Source organism: Trachinotus anak, unplaced genomic scaffold, assembly GCF_046630095.1.
Source record: "Trachinotus anak isolate AG129_WGS33_773 ecotype Australia unplaced genomic scaffold, CSIRO_AGI_Tana_v1 ptg000044l, whole genome shotgun sequence".
Taxonomy (NCBI): domain Eukaryota; kingdom Metazoa; phylum Chordata; class Actinopteri; order Carangiformes; family Carangidae; genus Trachinotus; species Trachinotus anak.
In genome coordinates, this window is record NW_027273895.1 from 312,609 (window position 1) to 326,833 (window position 14,225).

At 42.7% G+C, this 14,225-nt stretch overlaps 1 protein-coding gene across 7 annotated transcripts in view; it reads right to left on the minus strand.

The window, feature by feature from the left end:
• Nucleotides 1-14,225, minus strand: part of raly (RALY heterogeneous nuclear ribonucleoprotein) — a 98,566-nt gene that overhangs the window by 68,204 nt on the left and 16,137 nt on the right. The gene's annotated exons all lie outside the window — the stretch shown is intronic.

Below are 14,225 nucleotides of genomic sequence, written 5' to 3' on the forward strand. Positions count from 1 at the left end.
TGTAGAGCTCTCTTGTCCTCCTGTACTTGATTGGTGAAGCACTCCCGGTTAATTTAAGAAGGATGTCCTTTACTGGACAGAAGCAGATATCCTTCGTTCCTTGTTTTGGGTGAAAAGTGGCTGTAGGACCACAAGGGTGCATAAACTCAACTTTCATATCTTGGTGCTCACTGTCTCCCTAGGTCCTAAGTCTCCAACTGTTCTGACTGTTTTGTTTAGGACCCCTTGCCTCCACCTTTGCCTCTCCTTTTTTAGACTGTCCCTTCTGCTGTCTGGGTCACTGTTTATTTTCTGTCTTCTTTTTCTCTGATACTCCCTATTTCTTTTTCTTTGCTCCTCCACTGACAGTTTGCGTCTAGCCATGTCTGCCTACAGTACAGATAAAAGCAATAAATGTAAGTTAAGATTAGTGTTGATAATTTCTTTTATAAAGGTCAGTCAGTTTTATGTAAGTATTATGTCAGTATTTGATCATAAACACATTCTATGTTTGTTATGAATTACATGATGAATTTTTTAACTCTGTCAGCTTAAAGGTCAACACCGTCAGATGTTCATTCTGATGGAGTTGAACTATGACGTAGTTAACAAAATGAAATGTTTTTTCATCTTAATCATGTCTCATACACCTGAGCCATTTTGATTTCCCCCAGTTGGTAGCTGCCTCTATAAGCTACACTAAACTACCTACATTTATTTAACAATTCTTTTTTAAGAGAATCATTCTTGGGTGACAAAGTTGACACCCAAAACTTGTGACGACAGTGATATCAACTTTAATGCTAAAAATGTCTTAAATCTTAAACTTACGTGATCATGTGCTGTACTGCTGCATCCATCAAAAGAGGGAGAATGAAAAGGGGGTCCTCAGGGTTATAGCTGACCAATATATGCCTGATTTTTAAAAGAAATTTTTAAAAACCTGATGGAGTTGACTTGAAGTGAGGACGCTACTTTGAAAGGCAATTTTTTATAGAAAATATGATGTTTATTGAACTTTATGTATTCTGTTACCTTTTATAAAACAACCAAAGTCATTTCATTATCATTTTTATGTATTAATCATATTTGAAATCACTTTTTCTTTCAGGTAGAATATATGACTTCTTTCAGAGGACATTTTAATTTGTATGTACTTTTTAGCATTGCGCTCATACTTTATCAAATTGCTATGAAAATATATACATATACACAAAGTTAGGGTTAGGGTTAGTTCATGAGAATGTTCAAGTCTTCCATATTAAACTTTTAAAGTCTCTTTTAATGAATAGATGTTTTGATTTTTCAGCCAGGCTTTGCTTTTCAGTGGAGGACCTGTTTTGTCCCTAATCTCAAGAATCAGTGATGTTCTAACATTCATTTTCTGACTCTGCTTTATTCTTGTGTTTATTTCCATTTTCTCTCAGGTGTTTCTTTCTCACCACCATCCACACTCAACAGTCAGAGTAGTTTCTGCTCCTCTAGGTGTGTTTAATAATTCAGATTCTTATTTCAGCCTAGTGTAAACAACTCCGCTGAGAACTGCCTATGAACTAATGTGTCAAACACATCCAGCAGCCAATGGTTCTTTTTCACTACCAATACTCATATTACTACAGAATTAAAATTTCAGCATGAAGCTCTTTATTCATTTAACTGGTTTTTATCCAGGGGAGGTTTGTGAAACACCAGGTTTCTGTTCCCAGAACCAGTCCTGCATCACAGTCCTGGAGCTGGTTCACATTACAACCACAGTCTGCTTGGTTCAGCTGTTCAGGGGTTAAATTCCTTGCTCAAGGCAGTCCTGTTACACCTCATTCCTGTTAGACCTCAGTCCTGTAAAACCTCAGTCCTGTAAGACCTCCGTCCTCAGTCCTGTTACATCTCAGTCCTTTTACACCTCAGTCCCGTTAGGCCTCAGTCCTCAGTCCTTTTACACTTCAGTCTTCAGTCCTGTTACACCTCAGTCCTGTTACACCTCAGTCCTGTTACACCTCAGTCCTCAGTCCTGTTAGACATCAATCCTGTTACACCTTGGTCCTGTTAAACCTCAGTCCTGTTAGACCTCAGTCCTGCTGTGCTGACTCTGTCACAGTAGCCTACATCTGGAAACACACTCAGCTTCAGACTGAGTGTGTGAGAGACAAAGAAAACAAAGTGGTGCTTGAGGGAGCAGCTGCTGGAGGTCTGGGGTGTCCCACATGCTTAAAAGGTAAGTGCTAGAAATGAGGTACGAGGGTATGTACATCCAGGAGGATGAGTTTGTTGTCACTTTTGAGTGACTCCTAGTGCAGAGCACTCCAGCTCCTCAGACCGAGGTCATCACAGAACTAAATATCCTGTGACTCAGCAGCCATGAACCGCCAGCTTCTGGTGCCTCTTCAAAGTTGAATGTGTGACCTAAATTTTAATAAAGCATGCGTCTGTCTCACAGCTGCCTAACCTCGACGACAAGCCATGTAGCAGAGACACAAAAACACAACATGAAATATTAAGAGAGCTGCTGTTTACTGCAGAGAGAGACTGGTTGAGCTGTGGTCACCTCTCTGACACTTTGCTGGACTAAAAACCATCAATTATTCAGCTCTGTGCAACAAAGGTCTTCTACTTCAACCACTGAAACTTGTAGATCACCGAAGAAGCCTTTTTAGTGAATGCATTTATAACTAGGGTTACTGGTATTTTGGTCACACACAGCAGCCTGGAGTGAAATTTGGAGATTGGAGTTCAGAGGTGAATCTTTACCTTCTTTACATCTTTCTTTGTCTTTTCTCTCTTTCTATCTCAGTTTTATCTTTTCACCCCCCCTTTCCTTTTTCTTTTTGGGAACCCTGCTTGTTAACGTCCATGTGATGTTTTTATATAATTAAGACACATGATGAGTGAAATAATCAGTCAATACCATGACTTGAATGTTTCAACCTTGAACTACAGTGAACCAATCACAGGCTCATCAAAACATATTCAGTCAGGGATTCATACATCATAGAACCTAAAGAACCAATCCTGTCAACTTGTGGGGATGGGGGGGCGGGGCTAAATACACCTGAAGCCTTGTCAGCACAGAGAGCCAGAGTTAGCATTAGCACAACCACTAACACTGTGTCAGCCACTGCCAGTTACAAGCTAACAAACAACATAAACAAATAAAAGATGCTAACTACGCTAACGGTTCTGATCTGTCTGCTAGTCTCTGATTCTGGTCTCAGACTCCTCCTCTGAGTCTGGGTCTGACTGAGGCTCCAACATGAGGCTGAGTCTCTGATGTTTCCTCCTCTAACATCTTCATCCTCTCTGCTCTTTCACCTGGACACCTGGAGCCAGCAGGTGGTGGGCGGGGCCAAGGCCTGATCCAGGTTTATCAATCAAGAAGTCAGAGTAGATGAGCTTCAGACCAGTTTTTATGAAAACATGTTCAACTACATGTGAATCAGCGCAGATAATTTTGAAAACATGTCTAGAGGAAGTTTGTGATCTCATCCTTATTTCACCTCTGTCATATTTTTGTCCTCTCTCTTCCTTTCTTCTCTTCTTCATCTTCTCCTCCCTTCATCTTTCTTTCACCCAGCTTATTTTTGCCCTGAAGGGCAACACTTAAATTATTTCCTGTCTTTCTGCCGATGAGCCTCATCATCACCTGCTCAACCATTTCATTTAACTTTCTGTTAAATACTAGCAGGATTAAGGAACCTTCACAGAATTCACATTTTTCTCCAGTGGAGTCATCGCTTTCTGGAGAGTTACATCTGCCCATTAGCTTCACTTAGTGTTCTTAATGTCCCGCTTGGCTCTTCACTGCTGAAATGACACCTTTTTTCCTCTGAAGGTGAAGGTGAGAGACGGGTGGGCGGCGTGTGACCTTCTGACCTCTGAGTGATGGATTCTGGGTATTGCAGTGAGGTGAAAAGTTGAGGCGTGTGTGTGAAGACATCAGTGTGTTGACAAGATAGAAACAGTGTGTAGGAACCAGAGAGCACGAAGAGAATGAAATCAGTAACCACCACACACCACCCACATGACTCCGCCCACAGAGACCCAAATGGCTCCACCCACAGAGACCAACATGACTCCACCCATAGAGACTCACATGACTTCACCCACAGAGACCCACATGGCTCCGCCCACAGGGACCAGACTTTCTCCACGTTTGCAACAGAAGAATTAAAACAGCAAACTGACTGATTCTTAATGAATCTGTTAAACAGCTGTTTGTAAAATGATCAAAGTTGTTCTTCTGTTAATGACCTGTTGTCATCAGCTGCAGGAATGTGTTTCTGCACAGTGCATCATTACATCATCCCAGAGACTTCAGTCAGGTCTCCTGATGCTGTGTCTCCTGGATAATCAATTATTTCCTGCCTGTCAATAGGTTGACACAGGAAGCTCTCAGAGACCACCACGAGCCGGCAATAACCCAAACTTCTGTTTTACAGCCCGGCCAGTCAGGATGCTGCAAAGCTCTATGTCACTCTCAGCAGCCTCTGTTTCCATGGCAACACATCCCCAGCATCTGCTCCACTCTATTGACGCTGCAGTTACAAAGCTAGCTCCCTGTTTGAGAACCAACTAGCCAATCCGAGCTTTGGAGGCAGGTCAGATGATGACATCATCATCATCTCTGTGCCAAATGGTGACAGTTAGCCACTAACTTGATCAATATGACACTTGTTAACTCGTTAGCTGCTCCACTGAATGAACAGTGGTGTTCGTTTAGGGCAAAATAGGTGTTATTATTCAACTGGGTCTTTAAGGTTATTGGAGGTCACAGCACTTATATATCAATTCACCTTTGTTTAACCAGGAAGTCCCTATAATATAATAATATACTGTATAATGTATAACCAGTCTAACAATGTGATTTAAATCTGGACCTGATGTCAGTTCACCACAGGAAGAGATAAGGAAACAATTGTGCACAGACAATAAAAACAGATCATCAGGAACATCTCTGCTGTAAACACAACATGTCAGGACTCACTCACTCACTCAGTTTTAACAGAATGTGGGGTGTAACTATACACTGAATAATGTAGTTACCTGTGTGTGTGTGTGTGTGTGTGTGTGTGTGTGTGTGTGTGTGTGTATGTACACATCACTTGGCAGTGTCAGTCATGTGAGTGTTTCCTGGCAACACTCTCACATAAACTGTGTCCGGCTGGAGACAGTTTCTACTGGACCACTTCAGATGGACAGGACATCTGGACAGGACAAAGACCTGCAGGTCTTTTTCTATCCATGAAACTCTAATTTCTGAATCCTTTAACATCACTAATCTTCACCCTTCATCAAAACCTATGAGCATTTACAGTTACAGTGGCTCAGGACCAAACTTCCTCCTCATCAGAGCCACAACAGTCTCTTCAGTTTGATATGAGCAGTGTTTTTAACTGCGTCACTGACAACACAGCTGTTCATCTCCGAGCTGTTCATCTCCCAGATGTTTGTCCTCTGGAGCGTGGTGTGAATGGATGGTGGAGTTTCTCATCTCGTTCTCTGTGTGTGGACCACATGCACTGGAACACTCAGGAACACTCTCTTTATGCTGCTTCGTGACTTCAGTTGTTTTTGGTAACCAATCAGATTTCACCACGATCTCAACCAGTCAATCACATTCTCATTGTCACACCTAAAATCTGTCCTCCAGCTGCTGCGACCCTCCTCCACCCCCTCCACCTCCAGTCTTCACGTCCAGCTCATCAGAGTCCACATCACATCCAGAACCAGGTCTTCCCACCACCACCAACAATGTTCTGACCCTGGAGGGTTTCCTGTACTTCGCACAGCCTCATCCCCCCCTTTCAAATATGATTACATCACAGTGACATCATGGTGGGGTCTATTCACCAATAACTCTCACATCTCACTTCTCTCTTGTTTTGTAAATAACAGTAATGGTTGAGTGAAGTCTCTCCTGACTGAAAAACACTGATTCAACAGCCGCCAGCTCAGATCTGGGTCCAGCATCTTGCTCCTGGACTGAACAACCGACCCTCTGATCAGGGGCCAACCTGCTCTACCTGTTGAGCCACAGTCGACCTTGTCATCACTTATTCTCTGAATCTGTTTCTGTTGCTCTTCTTCATCTTCGTCTTTTATCCTCTCAGTCAAACAGAGAAACTTTGTGAAGCTTCAAGATCTCTCTGAATTTTCTGTTTCCACTCCACAGGTTTTTATTAATGGGCATAAAAACAGCTGGTGGAAACACATCTACTGTTACATCAGTGTGTGAATAGATTCTAAACAACCACAACAACACCACAAACCAAGTTCTCAGAGAACACATGAAGTCTAATCTAAATCAATCTGAACAGTTGGATCAAAATCATCATCATCAACTGTAGCACAGCTGTAATGAGTCACACAGAGGCTGTCTGAGCGTCTCCTCAGGTGACTCCACCCCTCTGCAGGTTAATGTGACGCCACAGCAGGAAACTCCTGCTCCAAGCTGCTGAGACGAGGCAGCAGCAGCAGTGTGAGGGCGATGGCCTGAGAAGTCAAGAGACTGACGATGACGCCACAGCAAAGACAGCTCATTGAGGAACCTTGTTAAGGAACCTTGTTAAGAGAGCGCTCATTAGAGGGACATTTTCAAACAACACACACACTGAACTGTCTCCAGTCTGTGGAGCTCTACTGGACAAACTCCATTTTTCTGAACATATTCCCTCATTTGAGGTTTTGATGATTGTGTCTATGATGTAAAAAGCATCAACACCTTTACCTGAGGAATTATTCAGCAGTGTAGCAGGTGACCCACTGACCTACTGACACTCGTTTACTGACATTTTATGGGTGGTTGTTTCAGTAAACCACTTACTGTTCATTTCATATGAACTCAACACAGATCACTATAGTTGACAGTGTCCACCTCCTGATGTCTAATGGTAGATGTCCATGTATTTGTGATTATAAAGCAGGTCTAGGTTCTATATTAATACTGTGAAAGTATCAAAGCCTCAGTCCACAGAGAAATGCACACAGCCTGTATTCAGAAACTGAGCCTTAAAACCAGCCGTCAGGACTTCTGGAACTTTGTGATGTCACATCAAAGCAGTCACCACCCTCAGCCCCGCCACAAGCCCCGCCCACCTGGACCCACCATCCAACCATGCAGGATTTGGTTTCTCTGAGTATTCACCTGAAATCTGCTGTATTTTTATTGGATCACTCAGAAAGCAGTCAGCCAATCAGAGGAGAGACTCAGATCATCTCTTCTGATTGGCTGACTGACCTGTTGTTTCAAGAGCTCCAGATAGAAGCCTGAGAGAGGAGATGTAAAACTACACGGAGATGATTTTTGGTTCTTAAAACTACAAATATGTAAATACAAAAATGACAATTTTATCTATTTATTTATTTTTAATAATTTGTTGGGGCTTTTTATGCCTTTATTATAGACAAGTGGAGGCTGACAGGAAAGGGGGTAGAGAGAGTGGAATGACATGCAGGAAGGAGCCGGACCGGTCGGGAGTCGAACCGGTGACTGCCTGCTAAGAGCGTCTTGCGCTCAACATCGTACGCGCCCTAACCACTTGACTACCGGGCCGCCCCAATTCTATTCATTTATCAACTGGTTTTACAAACACTGAACTAACTGTGTCTCCACATTCAGAACCAAACCTGTGTCACACACACACACACACACACATACACACACATACACACACACACACAGGCCGACAGTAATCAAATGCATCCACAAAGGTCGAGGCTTTCTCTGCCTAAACACATAACTCAGTGGATTAAATTCAATAACACACACATAAGATTGACAGCAGCTTGTATTTCTGCATATTGGCATAATGAGAGAGGCTGTGACCTCCAGCTGTAATTATACTGAAAACAGGAGGATCACTGAGGTACATGAGACGACCTGCAGACACAAGGACAGCAGCCTGTAATTCAGCCTGTAAGCAGAGGTCACTGTGAACCTGCTGTCTCCATGTTGGTGGAAAACTGGAGAGGTCACTCACTCCACTCCAGGTCAGGTCTCAGGTGAGTCAGAATGAGTCAGGTCCTGTAGAATTATGGATCTTTCTCAGACAGAACTCGCTGCCCCAGTCACTGTTTGTGGGAGGGGCAGAGCAAATATAGGTGCAGTTTCCAAACTTCTAGAGGGACACGTCACTATGAAGCAGGAAGCTCCCACTGTGTTTAGAGTCTATCACTGCAGCAACAAAGATGCATCTTTATTGTGCTAAGAAGCAAGTGTTTACCTTTATCTTCATGTGCTAATAATTACCAGAAGGAAAAACCTTCATGAACTGTTTTTAAACTCGTAACCTTCTGATGCTGTAAAACATGTTCACCTCTAAAGAATGAAAAGCTTCCTGCTCCTCTCACCTCCATCAGGACTGGAATATCACACAAGGACCTGATGGACCTGACAGACCTGGACACACCCACTTCATATCTGAGGGAACCAGCAAACTGAGCATCAGTGTCTCAGTTTGACCTTTCAGCTGAGCCAAGCACAAGGTGTTTAATCCCTTTATGAAGTGCTGCGGGGGCGAGGGCCAGCTCAGGGATCCTGGAGTGTTGTGAAGTGTGGAATATGAGGGAATATGGATCAGACCTGAGTGTTGAATATGGAAATGATGAGAGTCTCATATGAATCAGAGGAAAGACTCTTTACCTGGTTTGTTAATAAGACAGTCATCACGTCTGACATCACTGACTGTGAGGGGAGTTAATGATATACAACATATTTCACATGTTCATACCCAGAAGAGTCTTACAATCACTCTGTGTCAGACACCCCTGAAGTGGACCATACCATTTCTTAACCTTGACTTTAGTTGAATCTAGTCTGCTGTGATTCCATCTTTAAGTTACAGTTTAGCTAACTAATGTTAGCTAGTTTCTAACTTTAGCCTTAAGTTACAGTTTAGCTAACTAATGTTAGCTAGCTGATAGTATTCCCTTTCATTTCCAGTGTTAGCTTGTTATGTCATTACTAATATAAAATGTCATATATGATCTAATGTTAGCAAACACTGGTGCTCAGTGCTGAGCAGAGAGATAATGTCTTCATTCAGGACTTTTACCTGTTGGGTCATTGAACAATCATAAAATACACGTGACTGAAGGCTCAGTGATTGTATTGGCAGTGATGGACGATAATAAAAAATAAAGTAGTAAAGTATATTTATCCTAAGTGCTGTACAACTGAGTACAATTTTGAGGTACTTGTACATAACTTGAGTATTTCCATTTGCTGCTACTTTATATTTCCACTTCTACATTTCAGAGGGAAATACTGTTCTTTCTACTTCACAACATTGACAGATTTAGTTAAACAGCTCAGATGCTGTAAGAACCGAGACACCTCAGGTCACTGAAGCAGCTGCTCTGTACTGGTTCATTCTGAGAGAGTGGACCGCTCTGTCACAGTATAATTCACACTCTGGTCTGAGCCAGTGAGAAGGAGATGAACCATAACCAGTTAAACTAATATACACATTTATGGAGTTCATTAAAACAGCATCAATATAATCTCCAGGCTGTTTTGTCCTCATGTCTCTAATGAAGCGATTGCGTCCACGTCACATAAATTATTCATGCAGCTTCAGAGTTTAAAGGAGAGCGTCCTTTGTCTTCATCTCCCCTCCCAGAAAGCTGCAGCTCTGTTGTGATCACAGCACATCTCTTGTGGTGTAAATACTGTGGCTGTGCCTCACTGGCTGACAGCCTCAACTGTTTCTTATGTATTTTAAATTGAAATGTCACAACAAGGGTTTAGGTTTCATATCAAGGAAAATGTTGCCGGTAAACAGCTCTGAATGAAACACAATCTGCTTTTGTCAGGACAGGAGATAAACACTGAGGACATGTTTTCTGCAGTTTTCAGGGAGCAGATGGAAAATGAAATTCCCTCCTTTCAGAGCGTGAGGAACGACCAGAGACATCGTCTCCGACTGACACAACCTTTTTGCTACATGACAGCTCAGCAGTTTCTGCACCACAATATCTAAAAGATCAGGTTGCAGCAGAGCTGAGAGACCAGTGCCAGACACACACACACACACACACACACACACACACACAAACACACACAGTGAATGATGCTGAGGGCAGAGAAAAGATAAGACACAGAACAGAGGCAGGAAACACAGAATTTGAGACTTTTCATCACTGAGTTGTTCTGAAACCTCAGAGCCCAGAATCACCTTCATTAGTCAGTCTGTACTGTGATCACAACACTGAAAATACAGGTGTGCACACATCTTCTGCAGCTGTTGATGTTTGTGGTTTCACATGATTGAGTCTGAATCAACACACACACACACACACACACACACACACACACACACACACACACACAGCTCAGCAGGAAACACAAACTCATTTGCTGTAAGTGAAAAAACCTGCACATGTCAAAGAGAGGGAACAGCGTTCAGAGTGACAGACACAGAAACAACCGTCACACTCCTGAGAGTCATTATGTGCATTTCAAAGCCATTTTGAATATTTGTGTGTCTCTTTGGGGGTTAGACACATAAACACAGGATCTGCCTGGCTTCAGTCTTTCATACATGTTCTTTGAACCCAGTTTGTATTCACACTCACACACACACACACACACACACACACACACACACACACACACAAGCCAAGTGTCATTAAACATTTGATTCACTGACTCTGAGGGAAAGACCACGACCTTCAGTGTTTCTCAGATGCCAGAGGATGAAGGAAGGACTGAGGTAAGACCTGATTTTACTCAGGACCTGGTCAGAGAAGGAGCTGCTCATCAAACATGACTCCAGGTTTCTCTGGACCTTGGTTGGGGTCAGAGGTGAAGAGAAGATGTTGATGTTAATATGATGATGAAGACAGTGATGATGATGAAGAGTTCAGTCTTAGAGAGGTTCATTTGAAAGTTCATCCATGTGGCTAAGATCCTCACAGAGACAGAACCACAGGTAAAGTTTGGTGTCGTCTGCATAGCAGTGACATGAGAAGACACGTGAGCAGATAACTGGACCCATGGAGGAGGTGGTTATTACTTCATCTGTGCAAACAGCAAAGACACTTTTCAGGTTGTGTAACGTCACAGCAGCTCTGCATCAGTCTGGAACTGAAATATGGTCATAATAAATGTTTGTTTATTACAGGAATTCGACCAGTCCCAGGTTTGTAGGTGGTCGTCCTACCTGGTTAGCTACAGAAGCACAAGCAGACACAATCACACAGAGTATCAAAGAGAAAAAGTTCTTTCAGGGTCAGGTTGACCCTCAGTGTCGACACACCTGTGCAGACGTGGGCTCGGTGAGTGAATGCACAAAAACGCACAACAACCTAACAATGTAAATCCTGATCACACAGGCGTGTTTAACAGGAACTACACAAACAGGAAACTCCATATCACACCTTAAGACGTACAGTAGCTTCATGTGTTTGAAACTCATTCATGTTAAACTGGAGTCTGAACTGTCTCTCTCACACACACACACACACACACACACACACAGACTTAATCTCCTCTACATCAGGATGACCTATAAGTTTTCCATCTTTGCTCTCCTCCTCCTCTCCTCCTCTCCTCCTCCTGCTCTCCTCCTCTCCTGCTCTCCCTCTCCTCCTCTTCCTCTCCTCCTCTTCTCCTCCTCCTCTTCTCCTGCTCTCCTCCTCTCTTCCTCTCTACCTCCTGCTCTCCTCCTCCTCTCTGCATCCATCACACAGCTAATAAAACACTGTGGTGGTCAGCTCCTCTCAGCCTCCTTAGGGAGAAAAGGAGTATAAGAAGAGGAGACCTACAGACAGAAAGAGAATCTATTTATTGAGGAATTGATGTATTATGAGTTTTGCTGACCAGCGCATTTCCTCTGTGGGGACAGAGAAAGCAATTTCTCTTCAAATTAGAAAAAAAAGCAAAAGCACAACTTCTGTTTCATTTTTTCTGAGTCCACTCCCTGAGGTGTCTGTTTAATATGAGCTGGATCCATTTACTCTCTGAGCAGGAGACTTCAGCAGCATCACCTGGACACAGGTATCTCTCAGTGACTCTCCATCACTGATGATGGTTGTTCAAGCCTCATGCAACTTCAGAGAGAGACCTGAGGCTGAAACAACCACCAACCTCCTGAGTTATTTCAGCTTGAAAATGATTTTGTCATATTTTCACTTACAGTTAAAATTGTCTTAAAAAGCAAGAAGAATTGTCCAGTTAAATAAAAACAGCAAAGTTCACTGTGATAAACATCCAAACAACATCATCTGTCACAGTTTATCTGTCACAGTCATATCAAAAAACCCCCAGAGGAAAAAAGGAACCAGGTTGTTTCAGACCACTTCTGCTCCAGTAATGATGAAGCTGCTCATGGAAGAAAAACGAGACAAAAACTGACTTTCAGACAGATGCTCAGATGATACAGGGACAGTTCTGACAGACTGAAAGGTGGATATTAACACGGAGGGGGTCCAGACACTGTGGGTGGGGGCAGGTGGAGGAGAGGAATAAGTTTTAGGATGAATGAACCGATGATGGATGGAGGGAACAGAAGCAAATTGTTTGGCAGCAGCTGAACTGCAGTTTCAACAGGGCAAAGCTTGATGGGATCAGATGCATCAGTGATGCAGCCAAGAGGACACACACACACACACACACACACACACAAAAATAAAATAAAAAACATATTGACTCAGTTTGAATTTCCCAAAACTGACACAGAGCAAACAATAGTCACTAGAAAACTGTGTGATTGTGTTGAGAATAAAAACAAGTGTCACAGTTCAAGGTGTTGAAACTAACGTTCAGCCTTCATCTGCACAAAGTGACTGCAGAGACGTTTACGTCAGGACACTGGACATTAGGACACATGATCGTCTGATAGAAACAGAACAAACGTCCCTATAACACGTCAGTCTGGACTGTGACTCATCAATGACATCATCAAGGCTGTTGATGAGGAGTCAGCTCATAAAACACTTGATTTCATTTCAGTTTGTGACGTCATGTTCATCTGGTCAAACAATTTTCTATTCTAATAATAAATGAATTTCAATTTCACTGTGAATGTTGGTGAAATGATGTGGAACAACTTCATGAACACAACAACAGTCAACATGAAACACATAATGACTGTGATCAGCCTGTGATGGTGTTATTAATGCAAACAACATATAATACCTGGGGACTGTAATTAGACCACACACACACACACAGAGTTATGACCACTTCCTTTTCTACATCACATGTAAACACACAGAGCGTGTGTGTGTGTGTGTGTGTGTGTGTGTGTGTGTGTGTAGGAGGGGTCATGTTAATTAGATGGTTATCAGTCCAACAGCAGAAGTTCAGAGCAGTTAATGAAGCTGAACATGTGTCCTGAGCCTCAGACTGTTTCCTGACACACACACTCTCATTGACAACCCTTGTTAACACACACTTGTTAACACACACCTTTCTCTGTCTCCTCCTCCTGTTTTACTCCATGAAACATGATCAACAGAGCCACTGGTTCTTTTGGAGAAAGTCTCTGGTCGACTCTAAAACTGCTGCTAACCAAAGGAAGCTAGCCCTCAGCTAAGCTAATGCTACGAGCTAAAGGCTAAACTCACTTTCACAAACCTTTGTTCCAAATGTAAAATATTCATGTAGCAGCCCTGAGGACAGATTCTGATCAATCAACTTTTAACCAAGTAACTGACAAACTAAAATGACTCCATCAGCCTCAGCTGTATGTGTTTAACACTAATTAGCAGATATTAGCATGCTAACAGGTTTGTGGAGCTGTGTGAGGCGTGTACAACATGCTAACATTTAGCATTTAGTTTGTAGCCTAAGTGCAAACCGCAGAGCTAATAGCACAGCTGTGCAGGATAAGTGACCTTTGGCAACACCATCACTTTTTACTCCTGTGACGAACTGTCACATGACCTCACGTCCTTTTCTCTCTTCATGCATCCTGCTTTCCTTCCCTTCTCCATTACATTTACCTCCTCCTCTTGCGCCCTTCTTTTCCTCTCTCCTCCTCCTCTCCATATCTCTCACTTCATCTCCTTCACTCCCTCTTTCATCTCCTAACCTCTTGCCAGCCTCCTGACTTCTCTCCTTCCTTTCTCTCCACCTCCTGCTTTTCTTCTTTCTATTATTTCTATTTCCTCCACTCCTTCCTATCTTTTTATTCTTCAATTTTTTTGCCTTCCTCCCTCACTCCCTCCTTCTTTCCACCACCATTTCTTTACTTTCTACTCATCCATCTCTTCCTTTGTCCTTATCTCCTTTCATCCTCTCTGTTGTG